We start from the raw sequence: 27164 nt of genomic DNA on the forward strand, positions 1-27164 counted from the left end.
ATTACAAAAAGCAACTTTACTGGGAACAGCCTATATTCTGCAACGATATCTATAATAACAACAACAACAACATTGAGAATAAAATTCTGGCATCCCAGGTCCTTGGGAAGGACTCGATGTCTGGATAAAACAAACCAGTCAATAACTACTGTCTGACTGTGTAAATAAATAATACTAATAACAGAAGATAAGTATTTTTCACCCCCTTCCAGCTGCTGAGAGAATCACTGCCTGAGACTGCTGTCTGTGTGAATTGATTTGGGTACAAAATGATTTGTATTCAAATCTCCCTGTTTCAGGAGATTTGTGGACAAAACAAATCGTCCCTGTGCTAGCTGGCCAGATTGTGACTCAAAACAAATCAAGGGTGATTCAATTCGGGAACAAATCAAATTTTTTAAAAAAATCAATTCGTGCACATCCCTACAATCTATTCTTTCAAGAAGGATTGCTTTACAGCTCTCTAACTGGTCCTGCAGAAATATTGGAGTCCTGATCAGCCCAAAATGGGAGAGTTTATCGGCAAAGAACTCATTGAATGCATCACAGTGAGACATTGTTTCCAAAAACAGATTTGAAACAGAAGGGGTTTGAGTTAAACTCCTTACAATCCAGAAGAGCTCTGCTGGATGAGAACTTGCAGACACAATACACACAGAATAAAACCACTTCCTTACTGCACATATTACCACAGCCTTCAAATGGGCTCTATGCTTTGTCTTATCGAATTCAAGATGAGTCCTCCTCCATTTGTACTCCAGTCATCTACCTTGCTGCTTCAGCTTCTGTAGCTCTTCCATAAACCATGAAGCTTATTTTGAAACCAGCTGGAGAAGACGCTTAGGAGCAATGGTGTCTAAACCCTGGTGAGTTTCCTGTTCCAGGAATCCAGGTATCTGGCAGAACCAGCACCAAAACCTTCCAAGGCTATTTGGAATCCAGATCCTAATGGATCCAATAGCCTTATTGGGCGAACCATTTTAAAAGGTTCACCACCCCTGCACGGGTCAAATGTTAATGTGATACCAACCTTAACCAGGAAGTGGTCCATCCATGACAATGGTGAAACTACTGGAGACCTCATCCACAGAACACCCCCCCCCCCAATCTGAGCATGTGACTAGGAACAAATCCAGTATGTGACCAGCATGATGTTAGGTGACTCCAACATCAATTGAGTGACCAGCTCCAGCAGCTCAATTAGGAATTTTGTTAGGCATCTAGGTGGATGGTACACCAACAGAATCTCCAATCTATCCGGAAATATTTGCTTTCACTTTCCTGGAATTGTTTTCAACAAGATATCCAATGAAACTTCTCACCAAATCTCAGAACCTCTTCTCAGCATATTCTCTCAAGCTACTCACTACTATCACCACCCCCCTTCTCCTGAACTTTCAGAAAACTGTCTTCTTTTGCTTTCTGTTGTCAGTTGCCACAACCCTATGGAAACACACAACCAAGTATTTCTCTGTGTAAGCCACCCTGAGCCATTTTTGGAAGGGTGGTTTAAAAATCGAATGGATGGATGGATGGATGGATGGATGGATGGATGGATGGATGGATGAAGTAGTGGATCTCCAAACAAAGGTGGCAGAGAGGAGTGAAGCAGACATAATTCCAAAAGAGACAGAACATACAGGTGGCTTGCCTGGGTGTAATGAATTGTGAGAACGTTTGAGGAGTAATCTGTGTAACCAAAGACTGTCACCTGTGGAAGAAAGAAAAGGCAATTACTGTACAAAAGAGGACGTTCCTATAGGAAGAAGAGAGCAAGGGAATGGATATCAGGGTATGGCATATAAGGATAGGAGAGTAAATGATGAGGCTGCTGCATTCAGACTTTGGGAAAATCCTGTGGGATGAATAAAGGCTGAGCCTGAGGAAAGGAAAGCAGCATTGGGAGGTGAAGACTGAAGGTTCTGGAACCCCTTTGTTGGGCACCCCAACATTAGACCCAGAGGTACCAACTCAGAAGTATATAGAATTCAGGCCTGTGTCTGATTTAATTTTATATTAAGAAATGAATTAATACCTGGACTCAGGGTGAATCGACACCCCAGATCTCAACTGGTCTGCGAGGGAAGAGGCGATCCAGCATTGTATTGTGAAATGGGTACTCAAGGAAGCACAAAAGCCAGGCCAGAAAAAATCCAAATGCTAAAATGTGAATCACTATCAGATAATGTCTGTGGAAGAGGCCAGAGGCTGATCTCCCCTTTCCTGTTGCTAGAAGTCTATGTTAATCCTTGTCAATTATTGCTCTGCTATACTTAATTGCTCTCTATAGAAATTCAGCATAGGTAAATGCACACAAATAAAACACCTACAGACTTTAATTCTTACTTTACTAACACTTTAACACCTTTTGGGATCAGGCTAGCAAATCTGAGACAAGAGAAGATGCCCATTTGCAGCTCAGAGATGCAGATTTGCTTTGGGCAATGTTCCCCCCCACCCTTTCTAAACTCATAGTTTACAGAAGATGGGATTCAGATTTCTCTGGACTGGCCAATATCCTGAATAATTAAAAGACATTATCCAGAAGGTAACAGCATTGTCACCCTTTTGGGGACTCAGGAAAAGATGAGGAGATTTGAATAGACTCTATGAGAGATCAAAGGAAAATACAACTATAAAGAATGAGGCTACTGGACAGAGAACTAGCAGTCTTGTGCCTACACGCAATCTTCTGCCTACAAGCAAGTCTTGCTCATGAGTAATCCAAGAGTTTGCTGCCCAAGCCACATGGCTAGAGGCAGGAACTCTGTCCATGGACAGAAAATGTCTGTGACTTCCACTGTGCAGTGAGAAGTCAAGACTTCCTCAGCCATGGTCCTCTGACTCTCAGCCGTGCTCTGAGCAAACTGCATGCTTGGTCTAAAAGCTCCTGTCCCCAGCCAAAAGCCTCTCTCCTTCAGCTGAAAGAGCCATCATTCTCAAGCCTCTGATCCTGGTAATATGCTGCCTCCACAAGCCTTGGATCCCTCCATCCTTTCCCTTCCTTCTCCTTCCCCCCACTACTAATTCCTGATCTCCCCAAACCATGCCAGCCCTCAGCCTTCCTTACCTACCCCCCCCCCCTTTCCATCTATATCTGGATTGTATTGGGCTCTAGGAAGATTTAATACACACACATATGTTAGTTAGGAACACTGGGTGAATATTGGTGCTGGCTAGGGTTGAAATACTGTTAGTAATACTGATAGAATGTTCTGCTTTCTGCTCAGTTAGTTTGATGTTGTTATTCTTTTATACTCAATAAAGCCCATTGAATCATTTAGGATTGGTTTGATCTCCTTTCTTCCTTGCGCCCAGATCCTACATGGTCACTATATAAAAGAACTTGGTCACTTGGTGACACTATGAGACAGGCCTAATTTTGTATGCTAGCTAATGAGCATATAAATCAGTATATAAATGAGTATATAAATCAGGCCTGGACCACAACACCTTCACTCTTATTCTGAGACTCAAGCAAGCCAGAAATTTGCTTGTTGTATCAGGCGGCATTCACGTGTAATGTGAAACTGGAGGTTGACAAACCTGCAGTTTCAATTTGAAACTATGAATCTCAGCACAGACGTGCGTCATACTGAGGATAGGCAGCCTCCGGTTTCAGAAAAGGGTGGCCCCTCCCTGCTCCTTGGCCGCCAAAGCCGTAACCCAGGTAGCCACGTACCACTTACATCGCTAGACTGAGGGCAGCGGATCAGCATTCATGTCATCCAGGTAGCCACCATTGGCCATGAACCTAAAGTTTTGGGGGCATGTTGATAGGGCTCTTTCCAGCTGACTTTATTGAGCCGATGACAGTTTAATCCCTTCCTCACTGTACTCCAAGCTGTCACCTCAATAAAACTGCATCAGAACATGGGATCGTGCAGTAAATACTTGACAGCAGAAGGAAACATCCTCATGGGGGGGGTCCTTGTCTGGGCAGGGGCACTGTATTATTTGTAGCTGTGTGCTTTTTGCTAGATGTGAGCGGTGTTGGGGTTGGGGGCATGGGGGACAGCCTTTTGCTATTTCCTCACAATGGTTTCCAGATAGTTTTCCCTCCTTCCACTCCCTCTGCTCTCTGAACCTAGGGACCCATGGGACAACACACTTCTGGCTTGAATAAAAGGTAGCCCTCTGTGCATTATGTACCACTAGCAAAGTCCATGCTGTACATCATGAGTCTTGGGGTGGTGTGACGTATCCCATGTCCTCCCCTTCCCCATCCAACTCCGCAAAGCACTCATCACCCTCCCCACCACTGGCCAAGGGGATCCCATGTCCTCCCTTGTCTGATCCCACTCCCCAAACTGCTCATCGCCATCCCACCACTGGCCTTGTGAGGGGGGAGAGCTTTGCACTTGCCTTTTTGGGGGGGAACCCCCACCATTTTAATAAAGACTGCTTTCACTTTATCTGACAGAAATACACTAGCATGGTTTCATTAGCAAGGCAGGAACAGGTGTTTACAATCTCTGATCCCACTGCTGCCGCAGCTGCAAACAATGACCCCATGCTAGCATTACTGGTTTAAAGGGCAGTGCGCCCTTCCAACTCCATGCACCAGCCCGACTTGGCAGTGGGCCGGAGGGAGATGCTCCCAAGCGTGTCTTGCAAAGGCAGTTGTCACCACTTGCACTTCCCTGCTGCCACCAGGGACCCTCAGGAAAAGGCCTATGGGGCCCAAGGCACAGCATTCCCTTCTCCTCTAGGCACCCCTCCACCACCACATTTACCGTCAGGATGTATAGGCAGATCCACAGGTTTCTCCAGAGGATGTCTCCCCTTCACTCGTATCTGTTGTAAAGGATGCAGCAGAAAACATTTACTTTTAGCACCAGCTCCTCCTCGACATCCAGCCTGGTGTAGAGGGTGCACCACCAGGCCTTCAGCCTCCCGAATGCCTGCTCCACCATGATCCTCATGCTGCTGTGCCTGAACTTCCTCTCCAGAGCATCTCTGGGTACATGATAGGAGGTGACCATCCACTCCTGTAGACTGCATCCCTGGTCCCTGAATAGCACTGGCTTCATCTGTCACCCACCCACTTCCATGGCCCAAGTTCACCTAGAGCGCAGCTTAGAGGTGAGTGGGAGGTCCAGAAAATGGCTATGTCATGGCTTCTTCCCAACACCCTGGCATAGATGTTCATAAACCAGCCCATCGAGTCCACCACACCTTGGAGAGTCATTGTGTAGTTGTGTTTCTGCCCGAAGCACTCATCATGGGTGTGTGAGAGGAAGCTGGGTGCGTGAGAGTGCACTAAAATGTCCGTATGTGCTGTCTATACAGCCGAGGACACCTGGGATCCCCTTTTCCTGAAATCCTAACATCACCTCCTGTGGGTTGCCCACACAGATAACATCCTCCAGGAACATTTCCACCAGGAGGTCCACCAATTCCTTGACTATCTCACACAGATGATGGAGGTTCCAACTGCAAACAGGTTGCTCAGGGAAAGGTAGTTTACATGGAGGCCAGCTTGTAAATCATTACGGCAAGCTGCTTGCACACTGGCACCATGTGGCTCATCACAATGTCCTACCGGCAGAGCACGGGTTACATCTTTCTTGCAAGGAAGTCAAAGGTCACCCAATACATCCTGAAACGGCCCCAAAAGTGCTCATTGTCCCACTCATCCACATTCTCCATTGACCTCCAGGTGTTGTGGTATCTTGGCAGCACCCATCTCCTTTCCACTGTCCAGTCTTCCTGCAGGAAACAGAGGAGAGGGTCACAACATGTCTCTGGGGTGTTTCAATAGCTGCCCCTGGAGTCTGCAATCAGTTTGGGGCAGCTAGGTGTCCACACAAAACTGGAGGCCGTGGGCCACCAAATTCCTATGGTCACATGACTAGCATTCAGAGCAGGTGTATGCAACAGAATGCCCACAGTGTGTATGCTCATGCAGGACTGCACATGTATGTGTGTGGCCAGGCTACAACCTAGTGAAATGCAGGATAGGGCCAGGTGCAGGGACATTGCCCTTGTGCCTTCAAAGCCCCATCAAATGTATCTATTGTTTATTTTCCCTGAATGTATCAAACAAAGGGGCAGCTGCAGGGCATTAGATACCACCCAGGACAACTGGGCTGGGCACTGATGATAGAATCACTGAATGCTCATAGAGAGGAAGATGGCAGGGAGTCAAGCATGGCTAAGGGTGGCCGGGGGTGGGGGGTGGGGCTCTGGTTCAACTTCTGTGTCCTATTCTTGGAGCAAGACAAGCTTCCTCTCATGCACCCAGCCCCTCATCCAAGCATCCCTGCTGGTTCTCAAGTTAATAAGCAAAATCTTAACAAGTGTGAGGCTCATGCATGGAGAGGACAATGAGTTGTGTGGCAGCTGGGTGAAGGGGGCCTCTTCCCCCATCATTCCCCTCTTCCCCCATCTTTACACCCACGTCCTGAGAAACTGAAATGTAGAATGAACCCATGAGGGGGCAGCGTATTAAAAATAACCTGTGTACGCCCACAGAAGTATCCCACTGGAATTCAGCCATCTCACATTGGCAAGGCTGCACTTTGTGAGCAGGAAACCAATTCTGTGATGCTGCAAGGAGAGCACAGCAATGGCCACCTGTGCCCCCAGCTTTTAACAGCAGCAAATTCTTTTGATTGGCATCGGAAGAAGAGTACCCTTGCTGTGGGTGCATTGCTGTGGGGAGACACCATGATCATGAAGGTGGTTTTCACAGGGTGAGGCTCATCCATTGCACCTTGGGTGTGCTTGCTCCTGCGATTTCCCCAAATGCAGGAAACCTGACTGCATAATTTGTGGTAGTGGGTGCATTTGCACCCCATGCCCGCCACCTTCCACCTGCCTAGGATCCCGGCAATGGGGACTGCTGTTGGTGCACACCTGTTGAACAGCTATCACCTTTCCTATGCTAGGCCGCCTATGTTTACTTTGGATGGGACAATGGCACCAGTTGCCCTGAGAGGGTCATTGTTGTCTTAGGGATAAAATCACAAAGAATTTTTTTGTGGAGCACTATGATACATTGGAGGGGACCCTGCTGGGATACAGTGCTGAAGTCCTGTGCTGTGTTGTGAGCATCTGTGATTCTGCACAGACAGCTGCCAGTCTGGCAGGAAGGGTGAGAGATGTACAGCCCCAAATGGGACTGCCTCTCTGCTGCTCATCATCACTCCCCCCCCATATCTGGGAGGGGGCACCCAATTCCCCTTGACATCAGCAGAAAGCCAGCAAAACCCAAGACAGTTTTGTGTCTTTAAATTCTTTGAACTTGTCTCTGTTGCCAGGCAGAATGGGAAAGAGAAAGAAGGATGGCGGGAGCATGGTGTTTTGGCCAAGAGGTGGCCATTAAGAGCCACAGCATGCATAGAGCTACCGTGTTCCTGGATAGGTCTGGGCTGCACTTGCTATTAGTGTGGTTTCAAAAACAGCACAAAACTGTGGTTATGGTGGTGTCCGCCTTTGGAAGTAATGCTGTGGCAGCCAAACCTCAGGTCTTGGTGGTGAACCTTACCAAAAATTGGAGTTTTGCAAGGCAAACCACAGGTCGCTTTGGGCTCAAAACCTTGGTTGCATGAATTCAGACGTAATGGAGTTCCAGCCTCTGTCCCATTTAATTCTGGTTTTGTGTTATGTCTGAATTCAGCCTCGGTCTCTTTGCTTTTTTCTGTCTCCTTTGATGATTCATTATAGGGAATACCTCTATTTTCTCCTTTATGTTCCCTCACAAACTGATTTCATTCCTTTGCATGTCTTCCCCTACCATCCCTAGCTCCACAAGAAGAAGACAGAACTTCTAAATGTATGTCCCAAACAAACCCCTCTCTCTACCATACCTTTCTTGTTAGTATTAGTAATACTGTTGCATCACCAGCCTCTGAGGCATTAAAGTGTTGATATAGTCTTTGATTCCTGGGTTGTTGTTTTTCCCCCTTTCTAGATCAATTTTGCCACCAAAACCTTTCAGATTTTTAGTAGCATTTTACAACAGGTATTTTACAACAGCCTCCTGATTGTATTGCCTGATAAAATGTTCTTTGGTCACCAAACAGTTCTGTATTGCTCATGTTATGATGTGTTTCATCGCAGTGCTAAGCACAGGGGAATTAGATGTGGTTGGGTTAAAAAAATGTAATAGTCATAAAGAGACTAGATTAAAATTAAAAGTCCAGATTAAAGAACTATATTAATGGTCAAGAACAAGGGTTCGCAACATATAAAATTAAATTAAAAATTATCACATAGAGAGCACAGAGTAGACGTTAAAAACAAACAAAGGGAAATGCTCAGAGTTTTGGAGGGAAGGGCTGTTGGGAAAAGCCCTATTCAGCCATTATGTTCAACACTCATACAATGAGTGTACCATGTACACAGGTACAGTAATGTACACAGGTACAGTGATGTTGAATGCAGGAACAGCAGTACACTTCCTATCTACGCTATGCAGTACCCAAGCTCACTTTAAAATGAACCCAGGTACAGTCATCCACACAAAAATATGTATGGGTGTACAAATACCTGGACACCCATACAACATAATGTCTGAATGGTGGGGCTAATGCCCTTGCAACTCATGCCATCCTATACATGCCCCAAGTTCCATTTTTCATGGCCCTACCAGGGGTAGGCAGCTTGGCTCTCCAGCTGCTGTTGAACTACAACTCCCATTATCCCCAGCCTCAATAAACTGGTTCTGCAGTCACTACCAAAAAGATCAGGTGTGCCCACAGTGTCGCAAGTCCTGAAATCAGTCCCTGCAAAGAGTTGCAGTGGCAGCACCTGTTTGAAAATAATTCAGTACCATTAAATTATTTCTAGGCCAGTCAGTTTGATTCATCCAGCCCTACTATTATCTAAAATACTGGAGAAAACCCCAAGATAGTCTCTGCATTTGTCTTCCTAGGCCAACTGTACAACAAGCCTATTTTATTGGGGCTGTCAGAGGTGTTTGCAACATCTTTACCAAGCTACGAAGCAAAAGGCAGTAAAAGGGATTTACAGCAGATGTGGCATTAACCAAAAAGGTAAGAACAATTTTATATGGCATTTTCCTATGGAGATGCAAAATTCAGAATCCCTAAGCGACCAGTGTTTAGACATAGAGGTGTTTACATCAAAATAGCTACCAGGCAGATTCTCACTACAACTGCATAAGCCACACTTAGTTATTTAAAGAGCTGCTCTGGGATAACATCATAAGAGATAAACATCTACAGGAGTTTTTGTGAAGATCCCAGGAGGGACAGCAGTCATACAATGTTAATGTAGTCTTCTTTTATTACAAAACATGCCGTGCAGAGCAGGACACACCTTCTCAAGTGGCAGACACTGAAAAACCTTTTCTAGGTTTCATTTGCTTAATCATTAACATCAAGACCTCCAAATTCAGAAACCTTAACAATGCAGCATGGCAGAAAGAAGAGGGTGTTGAAAATACAGTCCATACTCCTTTATGTCTATGGAATTTATGGTTGACACTTCAGAGTGAAATGAGGTATGGCCAGTGTGATGACTTTTAACAATGTCGGGTCACCGTAAAACCATGTACTTCGAGAAATATTCACAGAAATCAAGAAAAAGGAACAGATGGGTGTCATAGTGGTCTCAGTGATGCCTTTTTGTACAGTTGTGTGATGTAGTGGAGAGTTTACATTTGTCCATACATCCCCAGAGGACAGCCCAGTAAAGGACTGACAATTCCCCTTATATCTACTCAACTTTAGAATGCACTTTATCTAGAAAGAACACCAAGCTCACAAACTCATTGGAAAAACAATGCAGATGCTCATCAGAAGCCATTTTATATAGTGGACAATCCTCTGATGGCCAAAGGGCAGGGCTGCTGTCAGGAATGGGCATCACCAGGATTTTTCAGTAAGATATTTCTGATTTCTAGCAGCACATGTGACAGGACACTCAAGTGTTTTTGTCTTTTCATAGTATGGTACTTGTTGTTCATAAGAACAGCCCTGCTGGATCAGGCTCAAGGCCCATCTAGTCCAGCATCCTGTTTCACAGAGCGGCCCACCAGATGCCGCTGGAAGCCACAGGCAGGAGTTGAGGGCATGCCCTCTCTCCTGCTGTTACTCCCCTGCAACTGGTACTCAGAGGCATCCTGCCTTTGAGGCTGGAGGTGGCCTCCAGCCCTCCGACTAGTAGCTGTCAATAGACCTCTCCTCCATGATGTTATCCAAACCCCTCTTAAAGCCATCCAGGTTGTTGGCTGTCAACACATCTTGTGGCAGAGAATTCCACAAATCCATTATGCATTGGGTGAAAAAGTACTTCCGTTTGCTGGTCCTAGATTTCCTGGCAATCAGTTTTATGGGATGACCCCTGGTTCTAGTGTTATGTGAGAGGGAGAAGAATTTCTCTCTATCCACTCTCTCTATACCCCACAGTCATCTTTTTTCTAAACTAAATAGCCCCAGGTGTTGTAGCCTTTCACCTCCCAAGAAAGGTGCTCTAGGCCCCTGATCATCTTGGTTGCCCTCTTCTGCACCTTTTCCAGTTCTACAATGTCCTTTTGTAGATATGGTGACCAGAATTGTACACAGTACTCCAGGTGTGGCCGCTCCATAGTTTTGTATAAGGGCATTATAATGTTAGCCGCTGTACATACATGCTGTATCATAATTCCAAAGCAAAAGTAGAGAAGATTTAAGAACACATTTTTCAGGGCAGAAAAAAGCTTTTCTCCTTCTTCATGCAACAGCTGCCTGACATTTCTGCAAACTGAAGAAAAGGAGGTGAAGGTCTTTGTGTAACAGATCTTCAGCCAGGTTCTTCTCTCTTTCCTCTGTGTCCTCCAGAACCAGGCATACAGACTTGAGCTGATGAATAAGCCTTCTGAAGGCTAGCAAAGAGCATATTCAGGTCAGTATGATCCTCTCTCATCCACCCACCCACCCACTCCTCCATCCAAGCATCTGAGGAGTTCCCATCTCATTTTACTGAACTTCCCCACTTAACTTAATAACCCAGATCTGCAATCCCCAAAACATATTTTTCTCCCCCGACAGAAGTGCCTTTCCTCTCCCCTCCCAAAATGTAGGTGAGTAGTTGCTCCTCAAGTTTTCTCTCTTTCTGTATCCCTGCCCCTTTCTCCACCCCTTATACTCACTGACAGTTGCACTAAACAGTTGCTTGCATGATTTGAGCTGAATAAGCCTATGGGACCTAGTCAAAGCTCCAGATTCTTTTCAGATTATTTGGCCCCCTTATTCTTTTGACCTGTCAAAGTATCCAGCTACTGGCAGCACACCAGCAGGAAAGCTTGATGATTTCAAAATCCACTGGAGTAGGGTACTTTCAATTCTGCATGAAATTGTCTGCTACATTGTTATGTGTTTCTTGTTTGTGTTTCGTTCTTGTATATATCCACTAATGCCCTTTACCAAATCTTAGTGAAGTACATTCAGTGGGAGGACAAATTTGCACTGCTGGCTCAGATAGATGCTCTATTTTTCTCAGTCTCAAGAAGTTTGTAATAGTTTCCGAGTATGGATTGCTATTAACTCATTCTTTTAATCAATACTTCCATATTCTAAAGCATCACACAAAGGTCACAGAGCCTGGGGGCTGTTCTTATTTGTTCATTTTTGCTGCAGTAAAGGCTACACACAATTACTATATACCACTTTATTTCCATCTGGGGAGCTGTTTGAATGAAACAGTGCCCATGTGGAAAAAATGGCAAGTTACTACATTAAAAGGAACACTTGGACTCAAGTAAGAAATAAGTTGGTTGAGTTACCATAATTGATCCTTACCATCCCATAAACAAACATACAAATGGGCCTTGTGAGAGATCAGCAGAGATAGAAAGCTGTTACTTTGAAGACACCTATTTCAGCATTACTTTTTACCGCATACTTTTGCCTCTGCCACACACCCACACAAGCAGCATCACAGTGGAGGCCAGGGCTGGGCTTGGGAGGAGGAAGTCCTCCAACATCCCAGTGTGTCCTGTGCCAGGGGAGCAGCAGCTGCACAACATGGCCACTCCTTCCACCTGGCTCACTGCCAAAAATGGCGGCAGGCTGAGAGGAAGCCATCTACCTGACGGCAATTGCCCAGACAATCACTTGCCGAGGTAGAACAAACCTATGGTTTCTTTTATCTTGGTAAAATGCAGAGTACAAAAGACGGGCTCCACAGGTCTGGAGCAGCTGGTATCAATCAATTAATCAATCAATCAATCTGTATTACAGACCAGCATAAAGTGTAGGGCATAAAAATACACAAAAGAGCATACATGATAGGGAGGGGGGAAAGACATTAAAAGGCATAAAACATTAAAAGGCATATAAAAAAGAGGAAAGGGGCATTAAAAGGCACAAAGAGCGGTGCAAGACATAAAAAGGCATAAATGCATGGAATCCTGGGTAATAAAACTATATAGGGCAGTAAAAATATGGGGCTGTGGTGCAAAAGGTTTGGAGCAGCACAAGTCTTTCAGGTGGCATGCTAAGTTGGATGAGCACATTGTAGTGCATTGGAGCCAAAGGAGCACCTGGTAGTGGAAGGTAACCCAGGTAGCTCACGTCGTGTGAATGCCCTCATTGTGTTGTTGCTCTGTAAATGTTGTTGTGTGAATGGCCTTACCTGCATTAATTTTAAAAGTGAACCTGGTTCCAGTCCTTCAAATGATGGTATAGATAAGAAACGTGGTGCTGTACATGCATTAAACATTTGAGAAACAGTACTGTGAAAACTGTATACAGATTGTGCAAGTGTAGAACACACTGGACCGGGCCTCACGATCAGTGAGACCCGGTTTGGGGCAGTGAGTGGGAAAAGCGAGCTAACCCCGCTCTTCCCACTTACGAGCGGGCAGGGAACCCTGGGCGGCCAGATCGGCTGCCCACATGATGGCCGGCTCCGTGACGGAGCCTGCGCGGGGTGGGGGGAGCAGGGGCCGTGTGGCCCCCGCAAGCCCCAGTATGCCCTGCGCGAGCGGGGTCTACTCATGAGTAGGCGTGGCGTGAAGGCACACCGCGGCTACTCGCAGGAGAGTGGTAGCAGAGTGGAACCATGGGTCCATTGGACTCACGGTTCCACTTTACATGTGAATGCGACCAGAGTTTCCTGGGAAATGTAAACTGACAACACAGTAAACTGGAAGTATGGGAGAGATTCGGCTGGCTGGGCCTAGTATGAGTTACTGAGTTGCTGCTGTGCATATTTTGTGTATAAACATAACGTTGTTTAGCTGTCAGGATGCAACATAGTTATTTCACAGTTCCACACCCATCAACTTTCAAACCTCTAGTAGTCTGATGGAAACATCCCTCTTTGATGGGCAGTGTGCTGCACAGTCTGTAAGGCAGTGATAGCAAATATAATACTGGGTTTTCAAAGCTGAAGCATGTCCCAAAGACTGAAGCATGCCTCCGAACTTAAGCCACCAATTGGAAGCAGCTATTATGTTAGCCCTCTTCAAACTTATACCAACCGCCCAGGGACATTTTTGTATGGGGCAGTATATCAATGTACTAAATAAATAAATAATAAATAAAGTAGGGACTCTGTACACATGCACAATGATCCTGAAAGTATGATAGGAAGCCTTGCCCTGATGCTGATGTGCTGTGAAACCCCACTCCCTGCTTCTCGGCTGGTGTAGGAGGTCACCCAACGTGGGATTACATCCCTCCACATGCTCCAGAAGGCAGGAAGTAGAAAGAACTGAAGACTTAACCCCGTGCATGTGGGCGTATACCTTCAGTTCTACTTCCTGCCTTTGCTCCAGGAGGTTCTCCTACTCAGCTCGCTTCGTGATTGTCCCTGTTTTTTTTCTTCTATTCTTCTAAGTACCCTACCTTTCAGCTTCTTCTTTGTCTTCTGCCTGGTACTGTTTCTACTACTGTCCTAAACCTTAAAAAAAAAAAAAAAAGTTCTCTTTTACTTTCCATCCTCGCTTCCCTACTTCTTGCTGCTACCTTTTCAACCCCCCCTAATTCTCTCACCTCTGGTCGGTCCTCCGTTCGATGGCCGCGAGGAAGGTGGTAGGAATTTTGGCATTGAGGGAACAAGCGGCCCGCCAACGGTCTTTCCCGCCTAAGGCCCGAGCGGGTGAAAAGGACGCAACTAAAATGCCGGCCACTAGGGGGAGTCTTGCTGGCGCCTCCAGGCCACAGCGACTATTCCCTCAGCCTGAAGGCCAGGGTGTGGATGCCAGGTCCGTGACCGGGCACGATCACCTCCGCTCGGCGTCGCCTCCAAGGAAAAGGCACAAGAAAAAGAGTAAGCACGCCGAGCGGGAACGATTGCCAATCGCGCGCAACCATCGGTCAGCCTCGCCTGAGCGGCTGCCGAAGCACACTGTGGAGGAAGCGGCCTGTCGATCCCCGCCCTCCCTATCGCCGGCGGCCGCGCGCCCAGCACAGGACCCAGCAGGCGGGACATCGGAGGAGCGGCAGCCGGATCAGCTCAGCAGCCCCAGCCCAGCGGAGCATCAGGGCGAGGGGGATCAAGCCGCAGGGCAGCAGATCGAGGACGAGTCTTCTCTGGTGAGACCAGGGCCCTCGCGAGGGAGCGGGGAGGCGCCCTCTCAGCCATTGGGTTTGGGCTCCCCTGGCCGTTCAGCTCCGGGTGGTGGCGCCTCTGCGGGCAGGTCCGGGAACGCAGTAGACCAAGAGGCCTTAAGGAGCTGGATCGAGGAGGCAGTACAACGCTCCCTGGCGGCTGCGCTGCAGGGGCAGCCTAAGGAAAGAGCACCTAGGCGTCGGGAGGAGGAGTCCGCATCCTCGGACTCCCAGGACCGTTCCCCGGTCAGAAAGAGACTAAGAAAATCCATGAGGGTCTCCTCTTACCATCGTTCTCGGGGACTCCGCTCTTCGGAGGAGTCGGGGGAGGAGTCTCCCGATATTATTTACCACGGAGAGGAGGGGGCTGCTACAGGGAGTGGGGATCCTGAGTTTTACTCTTCTTCTGATGAGGAGAGCGAGGCCCCCGAAGAGCAGGGGCCCGATGCTCTCAGTCAGCGTCTCTCTCTGAAGGAGGATGCCCAATCTATTATCAACCGATCTCTGCTTGCTCTGGGCCTTAAGCCGGTGTCCCCTGAGGAGGATCACCCCATCTCCAAGGGCTCCCTCGTTCTACCCAGTGCGAAGCCTGTGCAGTCTAAGGCAGTCATGCCTGAGGGCTTCTTGGCCACTATAAAGGAAGAATGGGCCGCCACCGCTAAGCGTGCGCCAGCGGCTGCCTCTAAGCTTTATGACTTTGATGAGGAAACTCTGAATCTTCTGAAGACCCCCCTCACGGATGCCCCCTTTGGAGCCCTCCTTAGCGGAGTAGTGGTTCCCAAGGATGGGGATTCCACCTTTAAGGACCCTGCAGACAGAAAAGCGGAAGCTGCTCTACGCAGGCTTCATGATTTGTCTGCTATGGCTATCAGGGCCGACACTACAGCCTCTTTGGTGTCGAGGGCTTCAGTGTTATGGATTGATGAGCTGCTCAATGACCCTCCATCTGATGAGTCCCAAATGCGCCGCAGGCTAGTACGTTTACAAAAAGCGGCTGCCCTCGCAGCAGATGCCACTTTCGACAGCGTGCGCTTTTCAGCTCGCGCTTTGGGCGCAGGTGTGCTAGCCAGGCGCAATATTTGGCTCAAATATTGGAAAGTTGACAACACCTCTAAGGCAAACCTGGCATCGGTTCCCTATGCAGGGGGTAAGCTCTTTGGGGACGAAGCTCTCAAGGAGGTGCTCATTGAGACCCAGGACAAGCGTAAGGCGTTGCCATCTGTCTCACGCAAGGAGGATAAGACCTTTCCTCGCAGATCTAATCAAACTTTTAGAGCCTTCAGACCGCAATTCAGACAGAGGGACTCCTTCCGCTCCTTTCGGCCCCAGTGGAATAGATCTAGGGCACAGGGCAGGCAATCGTTTCCTGCACAGAATCGTCAGTCCTTCACCTCCCAGTCTCGGGGCCCCAAACAGCATTCCTGACTCGCCGACCGACAGAGTAGGGGCTCGACTATTGGACTTTTGGCACGTCTGGAAAGAGTCCGTTGCAGACAATTGGGTCCTATCTATCGTGAAGCAGGGTTACAGAGTGGAACTCTCCAGTCGCCCTGGCAACAGGTTCCTTCTCACCCCAAGATCAAAGAACGTCGCGAAGCATAAGGGCCTACTGCTAGCCATCCAACATCTGAGGGAAATAGGAGCCATAGAGGAGGTCCCATGGCGCCAGAGAGGCCGGGGCGTATACTCTGTAATTTTTACCGTGCCGAAGAAGGACGGCTCAGCAAGGGCGGTGCTGAACTTGCGCCCCATCAACAGATTTGTGATAAAGAGGCACTTCAAGATGGAAACTCTACGCACCATATCAGAGACTCTGCAGGCAGGGGACTTTTTGGTCTCCATAGACCTTCAGGACGCTTATCTTCATGTTCCCATCCATCCACTCAGTCGCCCTCTTCTGCGCTTCTGTTACATGGGAAGGCATTTTCAGTACCGAGCTCTGCCGTTCGGTCTATCATCGGCCCCCAGGGTCTTCACAAAGATTCTGAGCCCCCTGGTAGCCGTCCTTCGCATGGAGGGCATTCATCTTTACTTTTATTTAGACGATCTGTTGCTTCGAGCAAGCTCGGCCGAAGCCGTGAGCTCCGCCCTGTCCAGGACCCTCTCTCTGCTGAAACAACACGGCTTCCTGGTGAACTTAGCCAAAAGCCACCTGACACCATCCCGACGCCTGCGTCATCTGGGAGTCATCATGGACACAGCGGTCTGCAAACTGTTTCTGCCAGAGGACAGGATGGAAGTGCTGTCATCCCTTGCCAGCAGAGTGTTGAGGAAAGACCAGGCCAGCCTCCTAAAGCTAGCAAGACTGCTTGGACTAATGGTGGCGGCCATGGATTCTGTTCCCTGGGCAAGGCTCCATCTTCGCAGATTGCAGTGGGCTCTTCTTCCCCATCAGAGCAGGATTGCTCTGCGGCGAGACAAGAAAATCCCTCTAGGCTGGGATCTGAGGGAGGCGATCAGGTGGTGGACTGTGAAGGAAAACCTCGTCAAGGGGAAACCGTTTCTGGAGCCAGAAAGGATTTTGGTCATGACAGATGCCAGCCTGTGGGGCTGGGGGGCGCACTGCCGGAACCAATCTGCTCAAGGCCAGTGGTCCAGGGAAGAATCGCGTCACAGTATCAATTGGCTCGAGCTACGGGCAGTGTTTCTGGCCTTAAGATACTTCCGGCCGTTCGTCGAGGGAAGAAACGTGTTGTTTCGCACGGACAACACTGCTACCAAAGCCCACATCAACAGGCAAGGGGGGACGAGGTCGAGGTCCCTCCATATTCAGGCAGTGGCCCTGCTGGAGTGGGCGGAACAGAACTTGTCGTCCATCCTGGCGCATCACGTAAGTGGGGCCTCCAATGTGCAGGCGGATTGGCTCAGCCGGCAGCGGATTCAGCCAGCGGAGTGGGGCCTCCACCCCTCCGTATTTCACTGGGTGACAGAGAGGCTGGGAGAGCCATGCGTGGACCTTTTTGCGTCCAGGGAGAACGCCAAGCTGCGGAGGTTCTACTCGCGCTTCCCGTCGGAGGGAGCGGAAGCAGTGGACGCCCTGTCGACACCGTGGCCTCCTTCGCTGCTGTACACTTTTCCTCCGATTCCCTTACTATCTCGGTGCCTACGGAAGCTTCGGGGGTCCCAGTCCTCCATGATTTTGATCGCGCCCTTCTGGCCCAGGAGACCCTGGTTCTCCGAAATTGTAGCGCTGGCTGTGGAAAGGCCCCTCAGACTACCTTGCCGTCCGGATCTACTACAGCAAGGCCCAGTTCTCCATCCAGAACCAGAATGGTTGCAGCTGACCGCGTGGAAGCTGAGCGGGCTCTCCTAGGCCGGGAAAGTCTATCGGAGCAGGTTATTGAGACTATCCTCGCTTCCAGGAAGGCTTCCACTAACAGAATCTATCAGTCAACTTGGAGGAGTTTTCTTCGCTGGGCGGCTAGACGTGGCCTGCAGCCCGACAACTGTAAGTTGAGGGAGCTGCTAGACTTCCTCCAGGAGGGTCTCTCCATGGGCCTAAAAGCAAACACCCTCAAGCGACAAGCGGCGTGTTTGGTTCAGATGCTGTTTCCGCGTCAGCGGGCCTTCCAAGCTAAACACCCTCTATTGCAGAAATTCCTAAGAGGAGCAGCACACCTGTCTCCACCTGTCTGCCATCGTTTTCCATCCTGGGACTTGCATGTGGTTCTCAGAGGTCTTCAGTTTCGCCCGTTTGAACCGATTCACTCCATCTCTCTCCAGCTTCTTTCATGGAAGGTGGCCTTTCTCGTGGCCATTACATCAGCCAGAAGGGTCTCAGAGCTGCAGGCCTTGTCCGTTAAGAGTGGCCTGTGTGTCTTCTCTAAGGATGCAGTTCGTCTCATTCCTGATCCTTCCTTCGCGCCAAAAGTTAATTCGATCTTCCATAGGGCTGCGGACATATTTCTTCCCTCATTCTGTCCGGATCCTAGACATCCTGCCGAGAAAGAATGGCATCGATTGGATGTCCGTCGAGCACTAAAGGTCTACCTGCGCAGGACGGAGCCGTTTAGAAAATCCGATGCCCTGTTTGTGGCCTTCAAGTCATCCAAATTGGGTTTGAAGGTTTCGAAGGCGATCATAGCCAGATGGGTGAAGTCCTGTATTGGAGAGTCGTATAGATCACAGGGCCTACCAGTTCCCGATCAAATTACAGCACATTCTACGAGATCAGCGGCTACGTCGGCGGCGCTGTCCTCCGCGGCGTCACTGGAAGAAATCTGTAAGGCGGCTACGTGGTCGTCTCCTTTCACGTTTTCAAGACATTATAAGTTGGACGAGCATGCCTCGGCAAGGGCGGCCTTTGGTCGGAGGGTCCTTCAGAGGGTCCTTCCGGCTCAGTAGATCCAGTGTTTGGGGACTCTGTTTCCCTCCCGTGGTTGGTGCTGTGGTATCTCCCACGTTGGGTGACCTCCTACACCAGCCGAGAAAGGTACATTGGTACTCACCGTGAAGGTGTCTTCTGGCTGGTGTAGAAGAGGTCACCCAAGGCCCACCCGGGGTTTGTTTCTTTTCCTTGGCTGGATCTCTGACCCGGGAGGGAGGGCTACTCTGTTCTGCTCTTCATCTTCTCGTCCTGGGTTATGTTATGCTATTTTCCTGTTCATGTTGTGGTTATCTTATTTCTTCTGGAGCTTGAGCTGTTTTAGGTACTGAAGGTATACGCCCACATGCACGGGGTTAAGTCTTCAGTTCTTTCTACTTCCTGCCTTCTGGAGCATGTGGAGGGATGTAATCCCACGTTGGGTGACCTCTTCTACACCAGCCAGAAGACACCTTCACGGTGAGTACCAATGTACCTTTTTCATGATTACAGTGGAGGCAAATGCTGTATTTAATTAGATTGCTTCCCAATGATGGGGGCCAAGGGGCAGATCTCTATTTGTTTCTAATCTTTAGATAAACCCAGTAAGCAAGGGAAGCAGGGAATGGGATTTCAGAGCACATCGGCATTGGGCCAACACTTCCAAGTGCACCAGCCAAAATGCTACACAGTGCCCTTACTTTTATGTTTGTTTGTTTGTTTGTTCTAGTATATTTGTATGCTGCCCCAAACTCACATCTCTGGGCAGTTTACAGCAAATGTAACAACGTAAAACAGGAATTGAAAGATAATTCTACAAATCCAGTTAAAAGCTTGGGTAAATGAATATATCCTGAGGATCTTTTTGAAAGCTGCCAGAGGTGAAGAGGCTTTTATATGCCCTAGTTGCATATGAAAGGGAGACTAGAAGTGTGAGCACCTTAAGACATTCCCCTTAGGGGATGGAATCACTCTGAGAAGAGCATCTAGGTTCCAAGTTTCCTCCCTGGCATCTCCAAGATAGGGCTGAGAGAGATTCCTGCCTGCAGCCTTGGAGAAGCCGCTTCCAGGTTGTGAAGACAATACTGAGCTAGATAGACCAATGGTCTGACTCAGTATAAGGCAGCTTCCTGTGTTCCTGTGTTCCATTCAGGGCTTTATAGCTAATACCAATCCTTTGTATTTTGCTCAGAAACTTATTGGCAGCCTGTGTTGTTCTTTTAAAATGGGAGTAATATGGTCTCTACATGTGGCCCTAGAGACCAACCTGGCTGCCACATTCTGCACCAGTTGCAGTTTCCGAACAACGTACAAGGGCAGACCAACACAGAGCATATTGCAGTAGTCAAGTCTGGATGTTACCACCATATGCAACACTGTTTTAAGGTTGCTTGTCTCAAGAAATGGACATAGCTGGCATATCAACCGAAGCTGATAATGAGTGCTCCTGGCCACTGCCTCAACCTGAGATATCAGGGAGAGGTTTGGGTCCAGGAGTACTCCCGAGCCACATACCTGATCTTTCAGAGGGAGTGTAACCCCGTCCAGAACAGGCAGATCTAAACCACTTCCAAAGTTATGGTTTCCCACAACAAGTACGTGCATCTTGTTTGGATTCAACTTCAGTTTGTTCTCCCTCATCCAGCCCATTACCAATTCCAAGCAGCATTTAGAGAAGTTAAACCATCTCCTGATGAAGCTGATATGGAGGAATAGATCAGAGTGTCATCGGAATATTGATAGCACACTGCTCCAAACCTCCTGATGATCCCTTGCAGAGGTTTCATGTAGATGAAACTTGGGATAAACAGCTTGGAAAACTCTAGGCTAGGAAATCTTGTCCGTTCAATTTGAGTCTGCCATGTACATCCCAAAGACCTGAGCAGAATCTGCCCTTTTGCAGTGCTGTGTGAGGCTGGCCATTCGACCAAACAGGCTTCTGCCAGTGCACAGAGCAGAAGCAACAAAACAACCAATTTCACAGGGGGAGTAGACCAGGAATTTATCGGAGCCAAGAACATCCTGCAGTTAATTGCTCACATAAGAAGAATAAACTGGTGGTGCTGTAATTGAATTTTTATGGAAATAAACAGGTGGCAGATTTACTATGTCTGTGCGGATAGCAGGGGGCAAAATGCTGTAGCCATGCTGACCTGTTTAATAGCCTCTATATTCCCTGCCCCCCCCCGCAAAAAAAGTGGTATTGCTAGTTTGAGAAGCTGGGTGCCAAATCTAAGTAACTACAATCACCTTTGTATGCCAGTGAGTGGGAGTAAGGCACTGTGCCAGATTCCATCGAGTTGTCACATTCATTAATTAAGCTACAGGAAGTTTGAGAAACAAAAGTTTTGGTCCAGCAAGAGAGACACAAAACATCATGTCAGACACAGGAGCTAACTGGCAAGTCTCCCTACAAGCCTAGCTTTTTGCTCAGGAAGATTTCAGAAGCTCATGACCAGAGAAGATTCTGGTTGAGCAGCTTTGCATTGTGCTACCCCCTAGTGGAGCAGTCTTGCCATGACATCTGCAGTGAAAATTGTTCGGATTACAAGCCTTTATACTTGAATGATCAGCCAGAGGTTTTAAAAGGGTTGGTGCCTCTGCCATCAAGTTAGCTGTATTTCTTGCACTAAATTTGGTTAAAATTGGTTCTAGCTACTGAAACAAAAGGCAAACATTGCATTATAAGTGTGCCAACTGGCAACTTTAATACTCTTTTTGCCTTTAAAGCTGCATAAGGCAGGAGGCATGAGCACATAAGGACATATGAATATAAGAAAAGCCCTGCTGGATCAGGCCAAAGGGCCCATCTAGTCTAGCATCATGCTTCATGCTCCTCCATTCGGTAGGAGAGCTGGTCTTGTGGTGGCAAGCATGACTTGTCCCCATAGTTAAGCAGGGTCTGTCATGGTTGCGTATGAATGGGAGACTTGATGTGTGAGCACTATAAGATGTTCCCCTCAGGGAAGAGCAGAAGGTTCCAAGTTCCCTCCCCAGCTTCTCCAAGATAGGGCTGAGAGAGATTCCTGCCTGCAACCTTGGAGAAGTCACTGCTAGTCTGTGAAGACAATACTGAGCTAGATAGACCAATAGTCTGACTCAGTATGTGGCAGTTTCCTATGCTCCTGTGTTCATGTAGTGGCCAACCAGGTGCACCTGGAAAGCCTGCAAGTGGGGCAAAGAGGCCAGCTGCCCTTTCCCATTAGTGCTCCCTAGCAGCTGGTGTTCGGGGACTCGCCACCTCTGATCCTGATGGAAATATACAGCTATCAAGGCTACTAGCCATTGATAACTCTGTGAATTTGTCTAATCCCTTTTAAAAACTGTAGACTGTTGGCCATCACCAGTTCTGGCAGCAGCAAATTCCGCACATCTGGTGGGAGCAAGTTCCTCCCCACACATACACACAATGTGGACAGAGCAACCCTCTGCCTTACATCTCTCTGGTACAGACATGAAGCTCCCCATCCACCTGTGGCAGCAGCTGGTTACTATTCCTTTGCTAGAACTCACCAATGGCTTTTAAAGCAACAACAGTATCGGGGTTGTTGATCTGGCACTCTGGCTTTCCAATTGTAGTTAGACAGGCGTACATTTAGAATATACTGCCTCATCCAGTGGCCTAAAATGCCAACATAATGTCATTGTCTGAACCATAGCAGCAGCGTATCTGTCTACATGTTCCATTCTAAGCATTCCCCAGTGATCCAGATGACAAGACTTTCTGTACTTTCAAGCAGGCAGGGCTACCAAGAGATGGGATACAGGTGAATATGCAGTACCAGCAGAGGCATTCTTACCCCCAGACCTTGGGACCCCGGTCCATGGCCTCCAAGGTCTGGAGGGGGGCTCCAAAGACTAAAGGGCCTCCTGCCGCCACCCCATACCCACTCTGCCGCTGCCCTACCTCTACGCCGAACTGTGGCTTTTCTGTAATTTTAGCCACCATGTGCAGGGGTGGGGGTGAGTCGAACAGGCCTCCCCCCTCCCATGGTGGCAGTGGCTGGCGGAGTGACTGCTGGGCCTGTCTGTCTGTCCCAGGGGCCCTCCAACTGAGAGGGATGCCTGCGCAGTTCAAATAGATCGTCGCAAGCCTATGACGTCATCCAGCCTAAGAGGCAAGATGCTCTAGATACCTGTTGCAGGGGAGCAACAGCAGGAGGGAGGGCATGCCCTCACCTCTTGCCGGTGGGCTTTCCAGAGGCATCTGGTGGGCCACTGTGTGAAACAGGATGCAGGACTAGATGGGCCTTGGGCCTGATCCAGCAGGGCTGTTCTTAGGTTCTCTTTGCATTTCTGTAGCTGTGCACTCCTTCCTCTCCAAAAGCTTCATACAAGGAGCAAACTGTGAGGGCAAAGTGGCTGTTGGCCAGGTAGAAGCAACAGGAAGAGGCCTGCACCAGGCAGATGGTAGAAGGAAGCACTGCAGCCAGCAGCATCCTGGAGCAGAACGGTATCTGTACTGTAGTCCTATGGAGGAGGCAGGTGTGAGGTGAAGAAAGCAGTGGCAGTGTGGGGTTGAAGAAAGGAGTACCCAGCTCTAGGGAGCTGAACAACATGGGGATGGAGCCATAGCTCAGTGGTAGAGCATCTGCTTTGCATGCAGAAAGTCCTGGGTTTAGTCCCTGGAATCTCCAGGTAGGGCTGGGAAAGACACCTGCATGGAACCTTGAGGAGCTGCTGCCAGTCAGTGTAGACAATGCCAAGCAAGATGGACCAATGGTTTGACCCAGTATAAGGCAGCTTCCTACGTTCCTATCATCATCATCAGCAGATATGAGGGGAAAGTGGTAGCAGCAGCAATAACTGTGTATGCACATGTGTATCACAAACTTTGTATTTAGAAAAGGAAGTCCATCCTCACCGTACCATTCAATGAAGTCCCACAAGGAAAGCAGAAGCACTGCCTTTTTAGAAGCTGTTTTAGTTCCAGATGTTTCATTCGTTCAGTTCATCGATATCTTGCTTTGTTTCCATTATGGAAATCAAGGCAGCTTACATGGGGTTCCTATGAAGTTTGTCCCTCCCCACTCAGAACTTGGGTTAGGCATGATGGGGATGGATGGCCTTCAAATACAGTCAGTCAGTCTCTGTCAATCAATTCAATAGTGCATGTTCCCAAGTAATTGTGCGACTCTGAAGGCATGGAGATTAACTTTCTCACAACATCTAATCTAGCTGGGGTGGTAGCCAGCCTCTTTTTCTTTATCCACTCTCTTTTTATTAGTTGTGGGGAAGGGGGATATAGGTGTGTGTGGGGAGAGAAAAAATACTTAGAGAAAAGGATGTGCCCATTGCCTCTTCAGCAAGTATCTCATACTGCAGCTTTCTGAACCAGAAGAGGTGCATGCAAAGTCCCTTAGGGTACGTAGTCGCTCCATCATCCAGGAAAGGAACAATACTACTATACTCAAGTCAGGTTCTATAAATAAGGGGTTACAGCTGTACCAATGATGCCACCTTGTGGTCAAAGTGCCATAAAAACATAGAGCACAGGCTATTTCAAGATAACACTGTCACCACTATTTGCATGTCTTTAATAAGATAATTTATGAAAAAGTCAGGATTTTGAACAAGGTTTATTATATGAAGGCAAACAAATGAACAGAAAACAAGTGGCAAACTATCATATTAAATATTTAATGTGATACTGATGATTTCTCCTAACATGTTTCTAGGCAGAAATGTTCTTCATGGGATGTGCTAAAATGACAATTTAAAATGACAGTGTATAGAGGTAGTGTATAATCAAGAATTTAGGTTTTTATATCACTGTACAATGTACAATAAAATACCATACTAGTGAATTTGTTTATAATAATTTAAAAACATTCCAATTGTTCGGTCTGAATGAATGATACAAAATCAATATTGGCACCATTAAAAACAGTGAACTTACTGAAATTACTTTGTTGTTCATTTTGTTGTTGTTATGTTTCTCTTGATGAAGCTCCAAGACTAGAAGTAATTCTTATCAGGAGAAAAACAATCAGGGAAAATCTGTTTGTGGGGGGAGATTGCAGAGAAAGGGCTGAGTCTTCCTTGTTGCATTCTTTAAAAATCATTATAATTTAGCATAACACAATAGAATAAATCCAATGCAAATTAATTCATATAATCCAAGCTATAGTCATATAGTGTTGCAAGGTGGTCATGCCTCAACAAGATAGGTCATGCTGCCATAATGTTCAGTTTTCATATCCAATGTAAATTTCAAAGCATTGAAGATTAGTTAAGAACCTTTTGATTTCATCTACATCAGACAGTTATGAACATAACTGTCCCATACATTTATGACTCTGAATCCAGTCCTCTACACATAAGAGGCCAGTTCCAGAATCCTTCACTTGAGCCAGGACCAAAAACACAATTTGGGACATACATGATGGGGAGGGGCTACACCTGCCCCCTTCTGCCATGTCAAATATTGGGACAAGAAAAGGTGTAGCTGTCATCCCAGTTTTGTGCCTGAATTCACCCCTTTCTCTCACATAAATGAAGAGTTGCCATTCCTTCCTGCGGACACTTCTCTGCCAAAAGAAGGAATCCCGAAAGGACACAATGGGTCTGCACAGAACACAAAGCGATACACCACATCTCCAGAGAACCTTGCAATATAAAGGTCCTCCGTCCATATATTTTGTGCTCATCATCATGAGAGCTTGCACATAATAAATCCTAACCTTCATGTGTCTGCAGAAACTAGTGTCTAGGCCTTCCAAACGGTTATTACCAATTCTAAAGCTATAGTACCAATCTTCGTGGAGACCATGCATCTCTGATTGGAGGCAGTCATTCATCTTGTCTCACACCTATCCCTTTTCTGATCTTGTGCAGTTCTAAACATAACCGTGTGGAAGTAGATTGGACTATATTTCATGTGCAAGTATGGCTGGCACTAAGGGATGTTCCATCTGTTATTTGCTGTCTTCTTTGCTTACTGATAAAACAGGAAGGACAGCTTGTTGATGAGTTCTTTGAAGCAAAAGCCTTCTTTCCTACAATTAAAGTCTATAAATTATTCCTTCAGACAATATGCATCTCATACATCAGTTCACAAATTGTTTCTAAGCTAGGGTTATTTTATACTATCCCATTTTCAGATACTAATAATTTTGACAGTGTTATAGCTGCATTTTATCCCTAAAAGAATATATGTTATTGGAATCTTTCCACTATTTTATGCCCTATTATCTAAACTGCACTGCATGTATATACATTTCTTATTGTGCCATTCAATTAGATTTACCATATAAAATGTGCACAAAAAAATGCTAAAGGTAAAATTATTGCTGACAGAGCCAGTGGAGAAATAATGGAAAGTGATTGATGTGGCCAGCTGTAATGCTATAATGGAGGCCAGAGACACAAGACAAGCATTGATACATCCACCGACATCTAGATCATAAATATATCATTCCCTAAAAGTGTTTAACACTGGTGGCATTCCACTGGTATTAGGCATGTGACACAACAAGTGTTTTGAGATGTTTCAGGGGCATTGCTTTTAGGAAACCTATAAATTTTAAGTGTAAGCAAAACCAGGCTACTGTGCAAAGTGGGCCTTATCCACTTCGAGTTCTAGACAATATGCTTTTCATGTGCTTTTGTTTGTTTGAACGAGGTGCTAACATAAGCCCTGTTAAAAGTGCTTGTCCTCTGAGTATGCAATGTCTATGTGTATGGTAGGCTCTGCCACTCCTGCTTGAAGGTACAACTGCAGTGAACCAATAAGCATACAAGGAGGCTGTTCTCACAAGCAGCCAAGACTTGGCTAAGGAAGACAAGCCCAGGCTTGGCTGTCTGTAAGAACCACCAAGAGGCACGTGGCTCCCGGCAGCACCTCGGTGGTAAACCCGCGTAGGGAGTCCGCCTCATAAATGAGCTCCCTTAACCATATCCCTCTGATTGTGTGCCAGCACCAGCTGCTTGCAGCCAGAGCTGAAGCACTGGTGGGCGCTTGCCCATCACTGATGGAATTCCCACAATGCACCGCACTCTCATGTGGTGCATTGTGGGATTTCTGGGGGCCAGGATTATGCATCCCAGCCCCCGGGCCTCCACGCTCCCTGGGGCAGCGGTGGACTGTCTGGGCATGTGATCCATGCACCCAGACTGTCCTCAGAGATTGTCTGCAGGGAAGGCAGACTTTTGCAGCCTTCCCCACTGCCCACCCACCACTCTGCCCGCCCAGATGTGAGAACGACCTCAAGGGCTATCATCTCTCCTTTCTAGGGCCAAGGCCACAGAAATACAAATGAAGAAAATGTTATTGTGAACTTCAGGAAGTGGTTATTAACCTTACTGTTAGTACCTGCTGAGTCATGCTTGCATAATATTTTTTGCCTACTTGT

General features: G+C 47.5%; 1 pseudogene; it reads left to right on the forward strand.

The window, feature by feature from the left end:
- Positions 1-6654: 6654 nt before the first annotated feature.
- On the forward strand, positions 6655-6804 carry LOC128328629 (uncharacterized; annotated as a pseudogene).
- Positions 6805-27164: the final 20360 nt, after the last annotated feature.

This window comes from Hemicordylus capensis, chromosome 5 (assembly GCF_027244095.1).
Source record: "Hemicordylus capensis ecotype Gifberg chromosome 5, rHemCap1.1.pri, whole genome shotgun sequence".
Classification (NCBI taxonomy): domain Eukaryota; kingdom Metazoa; phylum Chordata; class Lepidosauria; order Squamata; family Cordylidae; genus Hemicordylus; species Hemicordylus capensis.